Source organism: Salvelinus fontinalis, chromosome 33 (genome assembly GCF_029448725.1).
Source record: "Salvelinus fontinalis isolate EN_2023a chromosome 33, ASM2944872v1, whole genome shotgun sequence".
NCBI lineage: Eukaryota > Metazoa > Chordata > Actinopteri > Salmoniformes > Salmonidae > Salvelinus > Salvelinus fontinalis.
The window spans coordinates 20456466-20475053 of record NC_074697.1 but is presented as its reverse complement, the minus strand read 5'-3'; the positions used below and the strand labels follow the sequence as shown (position 1 = coordinate 20475053).

Genomic DNA, 18588 nt, shown 5'->3' with positions numbered 1-18588 from the left:
GCTACTGAATGCTAATGTACGCCTGCACACGCACACACACACACATCCTGTGTAGCCCTACAAACACTCATTCTCAACAGGGGCTGGCCAATTCTAATCACCAAAGCGCAATCAAATCTCCATTCCTCCCAGTTCCGTCCTTCCATATTCTTAAAAATACCTCTATTTCTTTTGTCCAAACACCTCTTAATTATACTTTTTTTAGCTCACTCCTTCTATTCTCTCTTTGAATTGGGTACTTTTTTGGGACATTTCAACCATTATTTGCCCCATGATGCAGCGACCGGGCAGCTGTATAATGAAGTCTCCCAGCAATAGGAATAGAGCGGAAAGCATAATGGTGTATGACTGGCCAATCACCTCATAAAGACCTATCCTCACACAGAGTCAAGGGCCAGAACAGTAATACCAATCAAGCAGTCATGGCCTACACTCTGGTCCAGGCCAGTTTGGTACATCTATAAAACCATTCAAAATCAAATTACACCATTCATAATCAACATCCTCATCACCAAAAAGAGTTTGAGCATCAGAGGGGTCATTTCAGAACATAAAACTGGGAGGAAGGTAATTTAGACTAATCAGAAGAGAAGGGAATTAACGCCTGCATGGGTTACTTTACTTGTTGATGGAGAGAGAGGGAGAGGGAGGAAAGAGAAAAGGGTGAGAAAGTATATCAGAAAGAATAGACTGAAATATAAGAGAGAAGGAAAGGGATAGGAAATTAGAGAAAAACGACAAAGACAGATGGTAGAGAGAGAATGAGAGAGAGAAAGAGAGGAGAGAGAGAGAAGGAGAGGAGAGAGAGAGACAGAGAGAAGGAGAGAGAGACAGAGAGAGACAGAAAGAGACAGAGAGAGAGAACAAGAGAGAAAATGAGAGACATAGAGAGAGAAGGAGAGAGAGACAGAGAGGAGAGAGAGAGAGAGGAGAGAGAGACAGAGAGGGAGAATGAGAGGGAAGAAGAGAGAGACAGAGAGACTGTTGACTTTTTGTCTCTTTTAAATGATACATTTTCATTTCATTTAAACCTCACCACCTCACAAATTTCACCCTAAGGCGTGCAGAGACCATCCTATTAAATAATAGCAACGGGTACGTTATCTCTCCACATTTGACCCTGTTCCTCCTCGTTAGCCAAATAGCCAACTTATGCCTGAGCAAAGGAAAATTCAATAACACACATTTGGCCTTTTTATTATTCGAATACCTGAACCCCATTATAAACATCCCGACAGCTGGTGCAAGATATCTTAGGAAGTCTCGAGGTTTTGCTCGCCTGACGTAGAGTATCACATGAAAAGCTATAGACCACACTATTGACCTAGAGAGTTTTCATCTGTATTTTTCGTAGCTATCTACATATCCCCATAGACTGGTGCTGGCACTAAGATCGCACTCAATGAGCTGTATTCCGCCTTAAGCAAACAGGAAAACACTCATATAGGCGGCGCTCCTAATGGAAAGGGACTTTAATGCACGGAAACTTAAATCCGTTTTACAAAATTTCTATCGGCATGTTAAATGTGCAACCAGAGGGGATAAACACTAGACCACCTTTACTCCACACACAGAGACACATACAAAGCTCTCCCTCGTCCACCAGACGGCAAATCTGACCATTATTCTCTTCCAATTTGCAAGCAAAAATTGAAGCAGGTCTAAGTCAATAAAAAAGTGGTCAGATGATTGTAACGGCTTTCCACCTCCTCTTCATCCGAAGAGGAGGAGCAGGGATTGAACCAAAATGCAGCGTTTGAATTCGACATAATATTTATTTACAAAACGGAAAAACACGACAACACTTTAACAAACTACAAAACAATAAACGACGTAGACAGACCTGGACGACGAACTTACATGAAACACGAAGAACGCATGAACAGGGAAACTGACTACATAAAAGAACGAACATACAAACAAACCGAAAACAGTCCCGTGTGGCGCAACGACATACACAGACACAGGAGACAACCACCCACAACAAACAGTGTGAAAACACCTACCTTAATATGACTCTCAATCAGAGGAAATGAAAACCACCTGCCTTTAATTGAGAGCCATATCAGGTCACCCTTATACAAACATAGAAACACATAACATAGACTACCCACCCAAACTCACGCCCTGACCGTCAAACACATACAAAATAACAGAAAACCGGTCAGGAACGTGACAATGATGCAGATGCTAAGCTACAGGACTGCTTTGCTAGCACAGACTGGAATATGTTCCAAGATTCTTCCGATGGCATTGAGGAGTACACCACATCAGTCACTGGCTTCATCAATAAGTGCATGGATAACATCGTCCCCACAGTGACCGTACGTACATACCCCAACCAGAAGCCTGTCTTTTTACTGTTGTTTTATTTCTTTACTCACCTATTGTTCACCTAACACCTTTTTTGCACTATTGGTTAGAGCCTGTAAGCAAGCATTTCACTGTAAGGTCTACACCTGTTGTATTCGGCGCACGTGACAAATACACTTTGATTTGATTTGATTTAGTTACATTTTTTATATATTTTTATCATCTACATCACCATCTATAGCATGACTAGGTCCAGTCTCTGCCGCCTGCGTCTCATGGCCCCATGCACGTTGACCTCGATATCCCCCACTGGCGCTTGTACCCTCACCTTGGCTACAGCCTTTATGTGGGCACGCAATGCTCTTATGCCCCAAGTCCCCACACTCAAATCACTGCAGGCTATCTGTACTGGCAAACCCTGCGTAGAGCCCCCCCACATGCATCACTTTAAAATGCATATTTAACAAAACAACATGCTTAACGGCATCTGCCTGAAAACCTGCCATCAGTAGAAGAAAACAGCTATCAAACTTACCAAAATACTCAGCTCTGTACGGATTTGATCATCCGTAATAAATGGAGGCAGATTGGCAACTACAGCCGTTGTCGAAGGAGTCGGAAGACGAGAAATTGCCACCAACACATCCCTTACAAATATTCCACTAGTAATTAGCCTACCCACTAAATGTACTATTTTCATGAACACAACCACAGTTTTGTTCATTCTGAATGCAGAATGTATAAATTCAAGCAGAACCTCCTACACTTTAACTCCATTCTCAGGAACACACCTGAATCATACCGTAATGATAGCGTCTCCTCTGCGCTAAGCTACGACGCCATCGCGCACACCACACCGTTCAAACCCCAGGAAACTAAAACTCTGTCCTCTTCCTCCCTAACTTTGAACAAAACCAGTGGGTACCGCTAAACTAACAGTGCGTTAACTCACCACCATATATATATTTTTTTTAAAGAACAATCCACACGGCCTCTCAACTACAAAACACTCCCAGCATGCACTGAGAGAGAATAAGAGAGAGAACCAGAGAGAGAACGAGAGAGCCAGAGAGAACGAGAGAGAACGGCAACGAAAGCGAGAACGAAAGCGAGAACGAGAGAGAGAATGAGAGAGAACGAGAGAGAACGAGAAATAATGAGAACAGAACGAGAGAGAATGAGAACAGAATGAGAACAGAACGAGAGAGAATGAGAACAGAATGAGAGAGAATGAGAACAGAACGAGAGAGAATGAGAACAGAACGAGAGAGAATGAGAACAGAACGAGAGAGAATGAGGACAGAACGAGAGAGAAAGAGAGAGAATGAGAACAGAATGAGAGAGAATGAGAACAGAACGAGAGAGAATGAGAACAGAACGAGAGAGAATGAGAACAGAACGAGAGAGAATGAGAACAGAATGAGAGCAGAACGAGAGAGAATGAGAACAGAATGAGAGAGAATGAGAACAGAATGAGAGAGAATGAGACAGAACGAGAGAGAGAACTAGCAAGAGAATGAGAGAGTGAGAGAGACAACGAGAAAGAGACAAAGAGAGAGAACGAGCGAGAGAGGGAAAGTGAGAATGAGAAAGAACGAGAGAGAGAGACCAGCAGAAAAAGAAAGCATCTCCAAAATCCCGGAAAATGAAATGAAAATGGTAATCCATCTCTTTTCATCATCATGGACAGATAGCACAACATGCTCAATGTAATTCACAGTCACTGTAGAATGTCAAGGGTGTGTGTCTGTATTACATGCCAGCAGGTTGATGTTAAGCAATCTTGGCTGTTGCACGGATGGTAAGTAGAAGATATGATATTTCCTATGATAGCTACCGACCATGTTTTCAAGTACATATGCAATTCAAGACAATGATACCATATCAGAGGGGGAAAAGGAGTGTAAATATGATGATAATAATTCAGAATGACATTTTGTACGTGGGGAGAACATGAATGGCTTTAATCTCCAGCTGGATACTTTATAATGAAACACAGCCATGCATGTTATGGGGTACACAATTACCAAACACTCTTATCCAGATCAACTTACAGGAGCAATTAGGGTTAACCACTTGACTGTACATAAACACCTCCCTACTGTGTATAACAACCCTATTGTATATAACCACTCGACTGTAAATAACCAACTCCCTACTGGATATAATGCAATCGCTGTGTTAGATTTTTAAAATTAACGTTACTACGACATACAGCGTGCGTTAAAGCGAGACCGCACCGAAATTAATGGCGGAAAGAATCGTTGCTCGGTTGTAGATTGTCGCCTTCAACAATGGAATTAGCAGTAAACATTAGCCATGTGGGCCAGACGTGCCCAAGTCCCTAGAACGCAGCACAAATAAATACCCGAAAATCGCAATATACTGATATAAACTGATATAACTCAGTTTAAAATAACAACATTATGATGTCTTTAACACCTATATCGAATTAAAACAGAGCCGGATATATCTAAGGGCTATAACGGGAGCTTTCTAGGACGACATCCTGAGGTCCTTTTTGCGTCATGGCGAAGAGAAGAAAGGGAGAACCCCACGTTGCCAGCCCATTTATAAGGCCTCAGATCTGCCTAGCAACTCCATTTCAATTCTCACTATTCGCTGACATCCAGGGGAAGGCGTATGCAGTGCATCTCAACCAATAGAAGACAGGTAAATTAACCTGTTGAGGATGGGGGCGCTGTTGAGACTATTTATGCTAATTGGGTAATTTTTGAAACGGCTTCCCACAAAATCCTTGATCGTACAATATGCATATTATTATTATTATTGGATAGAAAACAGTCTATAGTTTCTATAGGAGTTGAAATTTTGTCTCTAAGTGGAACAGAGCCCATTCTACAGCAATTTCCCTGACATGGATTCAGATTTCAGAAATGTTGGCCACTGTTCTGAAGTCAGTTAAAAGGGCACTGATATTGCTATGACTGTACGGACACTTCTTACGTCTTCCCCTGGATGCCTTTACGTGATGACGATTCCAATGGGGTCGATTGCGCGTTCACAGGCCCTATAAATCAAAAAACCCTGTAGCTAGCAAGTCTTTTCTTGGTGCGTCACGCGCGTGGAGGACACCGACCCTCTCCTGTTCCAAGCGTTAGTTTAGCCTGTTATATTTCTCCGGTCATCTTTTCACTCGTTATAGGAGTTAAAAACATCATAAGGTAGTTAATTTAAAGCGTTTTATAGCAATTTATATCCGTTTAGTGCGATTTTGGGACATTTATTTCTTTAACGCTGTGAATAGCTGGGCACGCTTTCAGTTCATCCCGAACGCAGTTGGCATTTCCACATGGCAAGAGGACAGCTTTCCACCAAAAGACGATTACTCCCAAGAAAGGATCCTTTGCCCAAGATACTGATGGAAGAACAGCTCAAGGTAGGACATTTTTATTATGATAAATCGTGTTTCTGTCGAAACATTTTAGTGGCTTAGGACGCCATGTTTTTTGACGTAGCTTCGCTTGGCGCAAACTGTATTGAAAAGTAAGGATAAATTAAAAAATGTAATTCCGCAATTGTATTAAGAATTAAATTGTCTATCAATCCCTGTCCACCCTATATTTTTTTGTCACGTTTATGAGTATTTATGTATAAGAGTAGATCACTGTCTAAGTGGCGCAAGGACATTTTCTGACCAGCTTGTCTACATTTCACATTGTCTAACCATGATTTTGGTGGCTAAATATAAACATTTTCGATCAAACTGTATATGCATGTTGTAATGTGATGTTACAGGAGTGTCATCGGAAGAATTCTGAGAAGGTTAGTGAAAAAATTAATATCTTTTGGCGATGTTGACTTTTATCGCTCACTTTGGCTAGAATCAATGCTGGGCTGCTATGTGCTATGTGCTATGCTAATATAACGATTTATTGTGTTTTCGCTGTAAGACACTTAGAAAATCTGAAATATTGTCTGTATTCACAGGATCTGTGTCTTTCGATTCGTGTATGCTGTGTATTTTTACGAAATGTTTGATGATTAGTAAGTAGGTAAACACGTTGCTCTAAGTAGTTTTTCTATTCCATTTGTGACGGTGGGTGCAATTGTAACCTATGCCATCTACCTGAAATATGCACTTTTTTCTAACAAAACCTATCCCATACCATAAATATGTTATCAGACTGTCATCTAATGAGTTTTTTTGTTGGTTAGGGGCTATAAATATCTTAGTTTAGCCGAATTGGTGATGGCTACTGGTGTTGGTGGACAAATAAAAGATGGTGGATTATGCTAATGTGTTTTTAGGTAATAGATGTACATCTTTACATATTGTGTCTTCCCTGTAAAACATTTTAAAAATCGGACATGTTGACTGGATTCACAAGATCTGTGTCTTTCATTAGCTGTATTGGACTTTAATGTGTGAAAGTTAAATATTTTAAAAAAATATTTTTTTTGAATTTCGCGGCACTGGTTTTTCAGTGGGGGGGGGGGGGTGTGCCGCTAGCGCCACGCTGATCCTAGACAGGTTAATAAACCGACCTCAGAACAGCCTGCAGATTTCAGCATTCTCACATCCTCATAGGAAAATTGCTCCAACTCGAGTTCTGTTTTACTCACAGATATAATTCAAACGGTTTTAGAAACTAGAGAGTGTTTTCTATCCAATAGTAATACTAATATGCATATTGTACGAGCAAGAATTGAGTACGAGGCAGTTTAATTTGGGAACGAAATTATTACAAAGTGCAAACAGCACCCCCTATTGAGAAAAGGATAACCACCACCTCCAGAAATAAACGCTTCTCCCAATTGGGTGACACCTAATCCCATTGCCTGCTGCACTGCTGCTTGGATTCAACCTGGCGATCTGTTCCCTGTCTGCCCTGGCCTGTCTCCCCCTGTCTGGTAGAAGTACACCCCCTCTCTCTCTCCTGAGCTTTCGCTCACATCCAGCACACATGCACTGATGGGGCGAATGACTGAACTTACAATGGCTAGCCCCAAGTCATTATATATTTTATTTTTTTCTTGTGCATTTTGCTATTTTGCTATTTGTCTCATGACTCCTGCATGACTACGAACTTTCTTTACCCAACCGTGGGACAGACTATATTTGTTCCCACACTCGGGACTCTGACTCTCTATTGGTTACACAGACTTTTGGCCTCCCATCCCATTCTAAACACCCCTCGCCGGCTTTGTAATCATGTTACCTGATGAAATTGCTGTACAATATGATCTTGTTGCCATCTGATGCACATTCAGATGTCATAAATCAGCACAGCAGAGTTCTCCCTATCCTCTGCCGTGCCTTGATTGTATTACTGTTGATGATATCTGGAAATGTGCATGAACACCCTGGCCCATCTACTGTTGCTAGCCCCAATTCTGACTTGTGCTCTGATATGTGCTGCACTGATTTCTGACCGTAAAAGCCTGGGTTTTCTGCACGTTAACACTGGAAGCTTATTACCTAAAATGGATCAATTGAAAGTGTGGGTTCAGAGCTCCAATCCAGATGTGTTGGTCTTTACTGAGACGTGGTTAAGGAAGAGTGTTTTGAATACTGAGGTTAACCTTTCTGATTATAACCTTTTTTGGCAAGACAGATCTTCCAAAGGTGGGGGAGTGGCAATCTTTACCAAGGATCACCATCAGTGCTCGGTTGTCCACCAAGTCTGTCCCAAAACAATTAGATTTTCTGGTTTTAAGTATTAAACTTTCAAATAGCTCTTTGTTGACTGTTGCTGGGTGCTATCGTCCCCCATCAGCACCGGCCTGTACCCTACCTGCCCTAAGCTCTCTCCTGGCCCCTTACACCAAGTCTGAATTTGTCCTTCTAGGTGACCTAAACTGGGACATGCATAAACCACCTGACCAAGTCCTAAAGCAATGGGACTCCCTAAATCTCTCTCAGATTATTACCAGTCCCACAAGGTATGACTCCAAAGACCCAGAAAAGGCTGCTCTCTTCGATGTTTTCCTCACAAATAATTTTGATAGGTATCAGTCTGGTGTTTTCTGTAATGAACTTAGTGTTCACTGTTTTACAGCCTGTGTTCATAATGGCTGCTCAGTGAAACGACCTGTCCTGATTTGTTTTAGAGGCTTTCTAAAAAACTTTAATGAGCAAGCCTTCCTTCATGACCTGGCCTCTGTAAATTGGTATAGAATCAGTTTGATCCTCTCTGTCAGAGACACTTGGACCTTCTTTTTTGATATTTTCAGTGGTATTGTTAACAAACACGGCCTCATAAAGAAAATTAGAATTAAAAACAGGTTTAGCCCCTGGTTCGACCGTGATCTTGCAGAGTTACTCCACCTCAAGAATTGCATTTGGCAAAAGGCTCGGCACACGCATACTCAGGCTGACTGGCCCTCGTTCAGGCAAATGAGACATTAGTGCACTCAGGCTATCCGGAAGGCCAAAGTGAGTTACTTTAAGGAGCAGTTCTCTGTCTGTGGGTCTAACCCCAGAAATTCTGGAAAACGAATAAAAACCTGGAGAATAAACCCTCCTCCACATGGCCAATGTCCCTTAAAGTTGATGATGTTGTTACTGACAAGAATCACATGGCTGAGCTCTTTAATCACCACTTCATTAAAACTTCTTAAGCCTAGGGGACAGTATTAGGAAGTTCGGATGACTGACGTGCCCAAAGTAAACTGCCTGTTACTCAGGCCCAGGAGCTAGGATATGCATATAATTGATAGCATTGGATAGAAAACACTCTGGAGTTTCTAAAACTGTTAACGTCTTGTGGCTGGGGGCAGTATTGAGTAGCTTCGCTGAATAAGGTGCCCAGAGGTGCCCAGAGTAAACTGCCTGCTACTTAGTCCCAGTTGCTAATATATGCATATTACGAGTATATTTGGATAGAAAACACTCTGATGTTCCTAAAACTGTTTGAATGATGTCTGTGAGTATAACAGAACTCAAATGGCAGGCAAAACCCTGAGAAAAAATCCAACCAGGAAGTGGGAAATCTGAGGTTGTTCGTTTCTCAACTCATTCCCTCTTTGAAGATACAGTGGGATATTGGTCATGTTGCACTTCCTAAGGCTTCCACTAGATGTCACCAGTCTTTAGAACCTAGTTTGATGCTTCTACTGTAAAGTGGGGGCGAATGAGAGGGGAATGAATCAGTCTGGCAGAATGCTTTGAGCTCACGGCGCTCATTCACGTGAGAGGTAGGTCGCGTTCCATCGCATTTCTGAAGACAAAGGAATTCTCCGGTTGGAACATTAGTGAAGATTTATATTAAAAACATCCTAAAGATTGATTCTCTACATCGTTTGACATGTTTCTACAGACTGTAACGGAACTTTTTGACATTTCATCTGCTCTTAGTGAACGCGCTTTGTGACTTTGGATTTGTTTACAAAACGCGCTAACAAAAGTAGCTATTTGGACATAAATGATGGACATTATCGAACAAAACAAACATTTATTGTGGAACTGGGATTCCTGGGAGTGCATTCTGATGAAGATCATCAAAGGTAAGTGAATATTTATAATGCCATTTCTGACTAATGTTGACTGCACAATATGGCGGATATCTTTTTGTCTTGTTTGGTCTCTGAGCGCCATACTCAGATTATAGCATGGTTTGCTTTTTCCGTAAAGCTTTTTTGAAATCTGACACAGCGGTTACATTAAGGAGAAGTGCATCTAAAGTTCCATGCATAACACTTGTATTTTCATCAACATTTATCATGAGTATTTCTGTAAATTGATGTGGCTCTCTGCAAAATCACCGGATGTTTTGGAACTACTGAACATAACGCGCCAATGTATAATTTTTTTATATAAATATGAACTTTATCGAACAAAACATATATGTATTGTGTAACATGAAGTCCTATGAGGGTCATCTGATGAAGATTATCAAAGGTTAGTGATTCATTTTATCTCTATTTCTGATTTTTGTGACTCTCTTTGGCTGGAAAAATGGCTGTGTTTTTCTGTGACTTGGCTCTGACCTAACATAATCGTTTGTGGTGCTTTCGCCGTAGAGCCTATTTGAAATCGGACACTGTGGTGGGATTAACAAGAAGTGTATCTTTAAAATTGTGTGAAATACTTCTATGTCTGAGGAATTTTAATTATGGGATTTCTGTTGTTTAGAATTTGGCACCCTGCACCCACCCTTTCACTGGCTGTTGTCATATTGATCATGTTAGCGGGATCTCAGCCATATTAAAATCATTTCTGTGAGTATAACAGAACTGATATGGCAGGCAAAAACCCGAACAGAATCCATCCGGATTTTTTTTTTTTTGAGGTCACAGTCCATTCAAATGCTTGTCTATGGAATATTCAAAGGAATTCCTCCCAGATTGCAGTTCCCATGGCTTCCACTAGATGTCAACAGTCTTTAGAAAGGGTTTCAGGCTTGTTATTTGAAAAATGAATTGGTAGTTGTAGTTTTTCAAGGTGTCTCTCATTTGGACTGTAGTCTTGCGTCGCGCGTCGATGAGGGCGTGCACCTCGTTATTTATCTCCGTAATTGAACATACTACATTCCGTCTTAAATTTTATCGTTTATTTACATATTAGGGTACCTGAGGATTGATTAGAAACGTTGTTTGACTTGTTTGGACAAAGTTTATTGGTAACTTTTCGGATTCCTTTGTCTGCATGTTGAACGAGTGGAACAGGTGGATTACTGGATCAAACGCGCCAACTAAACTGACTATTTTGGGATATAAAGACTTTATTGAACAAAATGACCATTTGTTGTGTAACTGGGACCCTTGGGATCGCAATCAGAAGAAGATCTTCAAAGGTAAGTGATTTATTTTATCATTATTTCTGATTTTTGTGACGCCTCTGCTGGTTTGGAAAATGTTTTTAACGCAGGTGTATATGGGGCGCTGTCCTCAGATAATCGCATGGTATGCTTTCGCCGTAAAGCCTTTTTGAAATCTGACATAGCGGTTGGATTAACCTCTATCGAGCACCTACCCCGGGTCCGGGAGCACCCCCCACCCCCCCCACACTGATTAGCATCGCTAGCATAGCGTCACAATTAAATAGTAGCATCTAAATATCATTAAATCACAAGTCCAAGACACCTAATGAAAGATACAGATCCTGTGAATAAAGCCACCATTTCAGATTTTTATAATGTTTTACAGGGAAGACACAATATGTAAATCTATTAGCTAAACACGTTAGCAAAAGACACAATTTTTTTACTCCAACAGTTTTTTCCTGCGTCAGTAGCTATCACTAATTCGACTAAATAAAAATATATATAGCCACTAACCAAGAAACAACTTCATAAGATGACAGTCTGATAACATATTTATGGTATAGCATAGTTTTTTTTTGAAAAATGTGCATTTTTCAGGTATAAATCACAGTTCTACATTGCAGCTGCAATCTGAAATAGTGCCGACGCAGCCAGAACAATTACAGAGACCAACGTCATATAACTAATTACTTATCTTAAAACATTTCAGAAAAAATACACAGCGTACAGATATTGAAAGCCCAACATCTGGTGAATCCAAACAATATTTCAGATTTATTAAATGTTTTATAGCGAAAACAAAATGTAGCGCTAAATTAGCATAGCCACGCCAGCCAGAACCAGCTGGGCGCCCATAACCACCCGACTGTATATAAACACCCTACTGTATATAACCACTCTACTGTATCAAACCACCCGACTGTACATAACCACACTACTGTATATATCAACCCTACTGTATCAAACCACCCGACTGTACATAACCACACTACTGTATATATCAACCCTACTGTATCAAACCACCCGACTGTACATAACCACCCTACTGTATTTAACCACCCTACTGTATATAACAACCCTACTGTATATAACCACCCTACTGTACATAACCACACAACTGTATATAACCACCCGACTGTATATAACCACCCTACTGTATATAACCACTCTACTGTATCAAACCACCCGACTGTACATAACCACACTACTGTATATATCAACCCTACTGTATCAAACCACCCGACTGTACATAACCACACTACTGTATATATCAACCCTACTGTATCAAACCACCCGACTGTACATAACCACACTACTGTATATAACCACCCCTCTACTGTATATAACAAACCCCCTACTGTTTATAACCACCCCCTAAGGTATATAACCACCCCCTACAGCATATAACAGCCCTAACTATCACGCTACAGTATATAATCACCCCCCCCCCTACTGTATACAACCACCATAGTGTATATAACCACCCCCTACTGTATATAACCGCCCTTACTGAATATAACCTCCCAACTGTATATGACCACAACCCTACTGTATATAACCACCCTACTGTATATAACAACTCTGCTGTATATAACCACCCTACTGTATATAACAACTCTACTGTATATAACCACCCAACTGTATATAACCACCCTACTGTATATAACCACCCTACTGTATATAACAACTCTACTGTATATAACAACTCTGCTGTAAATAACAACTCTACTGTATATAACCACCCTACTGTATATAACAACTCTACTGTATATAACCACCCTACTGTATATAACCACCCTACTGTATATAACAACTCTACTGTATATAACAACTCTGCTGTATATAACAACTCTACTGTATATAACCACTCTACTGTATATAACCACCCTACTGTACATAACCACCCTACTGTATATAACAACTCTACTGTATATAACAACTCTACTGTATATAACCACCCTACTGTATATAACAACTCTACTGTATATAACCACCCTACTGTATATAACAACTCTACTGTATATAACAACTCTACTGTATATAACCACCCTACTGTATATAACCACCCTACTGTATATAACCACCCTACTGTATATAACCACTCTACTGTATATAACAACTCTACTGTATATAACCAACCTACTGTATATAACCACTCTACTGTATATAACCACTCTACTGTATATAACCACCCTACTGTATATAACCACTCTACTGTATATAACCACCCTACTGTATATAACCACCCTACTGTATATAACAACTCTACTGTATATAACCACCCTACTGTATAACAACTCTACTGTATATAACCACACTACTGTATATAACCACCCTACAGTATATAACCACCCTACTGTATATAACAACTCTACTGTATATAACCACCCTACTGTATATAACCACCCTACTGTATGTGACCACCCTACTGTATATAACAACTCTACTGTATATAACAACTCTGTCAATAACCACCCTACTGTATATAACCACCGTACTTTATATAACAACTCTACTGTATATAACCACCCTACTGTATATAACCACCCTACTGTATATAACAACTCTAATGTATATAACAACTCTACTGTATATAACCACTCTACTGTATATAACCACCCTACTGTATATAACAACTCTACTCTATATAACCACCCTACTGTATATAACCACCCTACTGTATAAAACCACTCTACTGTATATAACAACTCTACTGTATATAACAACTCTACTGTATATAACAACTCTACTGTATATAACCACCCTACTGTATATAACCACTCTACTGTATATATAACCACCCTACTGTATATAACCACTCTACTGTATATAACCACCCTACTGTATATAACCACCCTACTGTATATAACCACCCAACTGTATATAACAACTCTACTGTATATAACAACTCTACTGTATATAACAACTCTACTGTATATAACCACCCTACTGTATATAACCACCCTACTGTATATAACCACCCTACTGTATATAACCACTCTACTGTATATAACCACCCTACTGTATATAACCACTCTACTGTATATAACCACCCTACTGTATTTAACAACTCTACTGTATATAACCACCCTACTGTATATAACCACCCTAATGTATATAACCACTCTACTGTATATAACAACTCTACTGTATATAACAACTCTACTGTATATAACCACTCTACTGTCTATAACCACCCTACTGTATATAACCACCCTACTGTATATAACCACCCTACTGTATATAACCACCCTACTGTATATAACCACCCTACTGTATATAACCACCCTACTGTATATAACAACTCTACTGTATATAACCACCCTACTGTATATAACAACTCTACTGTATATAACCACCCAACTGTATATAACAACTCTACTGTATATAACCACCCAACTGTATATAACCACCCTACTGTATATAACAACTCTACTGTATATAACCACCCTACTGTATATAACCACTCTACTGTATATAACCACCCTACTGTATATAACCACCCTACTGTATTTAACAACTCTACTGTATATAACCACCCAACTGTATATAACCACCCTAATGTATATAACAACTCTACTGTATATAACAACTCTACTGTATATAACAACTCTACTGTATATAACAACTCTACTGTATATAACCACCCTACTGTATATAACCACTCTACTGTATATAACCACCCTACTGTATATAACAACTCTACTGTATATAACCACCCTACTGTATATAACCACCCTACTGTATATAACCACCCTACTGTATATAACCACCCTACTGTATATAACCACCCTACTGTATATAACCACCCTACTGTATATAACAACTCTACTGTATATAACCACCCTACTGTATATAACAACTCTACTGTATATAACCACCCAACTGTATATAACAACTCTACTGTATATAACCACCCAACTGTATATAACCACCCTACTGTATATAACAACTCTACTGTATATAACCACCCTACTGTATATAACAACTCTACTGTATATAACCACCCTACTGTATATAACCACCCTACTGTAAATAACAACTCTACTGTATATAACCACCCTACTGTATATAACAACTCTAAAGTATATAACCACCCTACTGTATATAACCACCCTACTGTATATAACAACTCTACTGTATATAACCACCCTACTGTATATAACCACCCTACTGTATATAACAACTCTACTGTATATAATCCACCCTACTGTATATAACAACTCTACTGTATATAACAACTCTACTGTATATAACCACCCTACTGTACATAACAACTCTACTGTATATAACCACCCTACTGTATATAACCACCTTACTGTATATAACCACCCTACTGTATATAACAACTCTACTGTATATAACCACCCTACTGTATATAACAACTCTACTGTATATAACCACCCTACTGTATATAACCACCCTTCTGTATATAACCACCCTACTGTATATAACAACTCTACTGTATATACCAACTCTACTGTATATAACCACTCCACTGTATATAACAACTCTACTGTATATAACCACCCTACTGTATATAACCACTCTACTGTATATAACCACCCTACTGTATATAACCACCCTACTGTATATAACAACTCTACTGTATATAACAACTCTACTGTATATAACCACTCCACTGTATATAACCACCCAACTGTATAAAACAACTCTACTGTATATAACCACCCTACTGTATATAACAACTCTACTGTATATAACCAGTCTACTGAATATAACAACTCTACTGTATATAACCACCCTACTGTATATAACAACTCTACTGAATATAACCACCCTACTGTATGTAACCACTCTACTGTATATAACAACTCTACTGTATATAACCACACTACTGTATATAACCACCCTACTGTATATAACAACTCTACTGTATATAACCACCCTACTGTATATAACCACCCTACTGTATATAACCACTCTACTGTATATAACCACCCTACTGTATATAACCACCCTACTGTATATAACAACTCTACTGTATATAGCCACCCTACTGTATATAAAAACTCTACTGTATATAGCCACCCTACTGTATATAACCACCCTACTGTATATAACCACTCTACTGTATATAACAACTCTACTGTATATAACCACCCTACTGTATATAACCACTCTACTGTATATAGCCACCCTACTGTATATAACCACCCTACTGTATATAACAACTCTACTGTATATAACAACTCTACTGTATATAACCACCCTACTGTATATAACCACCCTACTGTATATAACCACCCTACTGTATATAACCACCCTACTGTATATAACCACCCTACTGTATATAACCACCCTACTGTATATAACCACCCTACTGTATATAACCACCCCACTGTATATAACCACCCTACTGTATATAACCACCCTACTGTATATAACAACTCTACTGTATATAACAACTCTACTGTATATAACCACCCTACTGTATATAACAACTCTACTGTATATAACCACCCTACTGTATATAACAACTCTACTGTATATAACAACTCTACTGTATATAACCACCCTACTGTATATAACCACCCTACTGTATATAACCACCCTACTGTATATAACCACTCTACTGTATATAACAACTCTACTGTATATAACCAACCTACTGTATATAACCACTCTACTGTATATAACCACTCTACTGTATATAACCACCCTACTGTATATAACCACTCTACTGTATATAACCACCCTACTGTATATAACCACCCTACTGTATATAACAACTCTACTGTATATAACCACCCTACTGTATAACAACTCTACTGTATATAACCACACTACTGTATATAACCACCCTACAGTATATAACCACCCTACTGTATATAACAACTCTACTGTATATAACCACCCTACTGTATATAACCACCCTACTGTATGTGACCACCCTACTGTATATAACAACTCTACTGTATATAACAACTCTGTCAATAACCACCCTACTGTATATAACCACCGTACTTTATATAACAACTCTACTGTATATAACCACCCTACTGTATATAACCACCCTACTGTATATAACAACTCTAATGTATATAACAACTCTACTGTATATAACCACTCTACTGTATATAACCACCCTACTGTATATAACAACTCTACTCTATATAACCACCCTACTGTATATAACCACCCTACTGTATAAAACCACTCTACTGTATATAACAACTCTACTGTATATAACAACTCTACTGTATATAACAACTCTACTGTATATAACCACCCTACTGTATATAACCACTCTACTGTATATATAACCACCCTACTGTATATAACCACTCTACTGTATATAACCACCCTACTGTATATAACCACCCTACTGTATATAACCACCCAACTGTATATAACAACTCTACTGTATATAACAACTCTACTGTATATAACAACTCTACTGTATATAACCACCCTACTGTATATAACCACCCTACTGTATATAACCACCCTACTGTATATAACCACTCTACTGTATATAACCACCCTACTGTATATAACCACTCTACTGTATATAACCACCCTACTGTATTTAACAACTCTACTGTATATAACCACCCTACTGTATATAACCACCCTAATGTATATAACCACTCTACTGTATATAACAACTCTACTGTATATAACAACTCTACTGTATATAACCACTCTACTGTATATAACCACCCTACTGTATATAACCACCCTACTGTATATAACCACCCTACTGTATATAACCACCCTACTGTATATAACCACCCTACTGTATATAACCACCCTACTGTATATAACAACTCTACTGTATATAACCACCCTACTGTATATAACAACTCTACTGTATATAACCACCCAACTGTATATAACAACTATACTGTATATAACCACCCAACTGTATATAACCACCCTACTGTATATAACAACTCTACTGTATATAACCACCCTACTGTATATAACCACTCTACTGTATATAACCACCCTACTGTATATAACCACCCTACTGTATTTAACAACTCTACTGTATATAACCACCCTACTGTATATAACCACCCTAATGTATATAACAACTCTACTGTATATAACAACTCTACTGTATATAACAACTCTACTGTATATAACAACTCTACTGTATATAACCACCCTACTGTATATAACCACTCTACTGTATATAACCACCCTACTGTATATAACAACTCTACTGTATATAACCACCCTACTGTATATAACCACCCTACTGTATATAACCACCCTACTGTATATAACCACCCTACTGTATATAACCACCCTACTGTTTCTAACCACCCTATTGTATATAACCACCCTACTGTATATAACAACTCTACTGTATATAACCACCCTACTGTATATAACAACTCTACTGTATATAACCACCCAACTGTATATAACAACTCTACTGTATATAACCACCCAACTGTATATAACCACCCTACTGTATATAACAACTCTACTGTATATAACCACCCTACTGTATATAACAACTCTACTGTATATAACCACCCTACTGTATATAACCACCCTACTGTAAATA

General features: G+C 38.9%; 1 protein-coding gene across 2 annotated transcripts in view; it reads right to left on the bottom strand.

The window, feature by feature from the left end:
* The window catches only part of LOC129831799 (calsyntenin-2-like), a 681146-nt gene that overhangs the window by 458754 nt on the left and 203804 nt on the right, over positions 1-18588 (bottom strand). Inside the window, exon 1 of one of the 2 annotated variants that reach the window (XM_055895259.1) lies at positions 2849-4326. The exons of the other annotated variant lie outside the window; for it this stretch is intronic. The gene's annotated coding sequence lies outside the window, so the exon portion shown is untranslated. Of the gene's footprint in view, positions 1-2848; positions 4327-18588 lie in introns of those variants that run through there. 2 annotated transcript variants of the gene reach the window in all.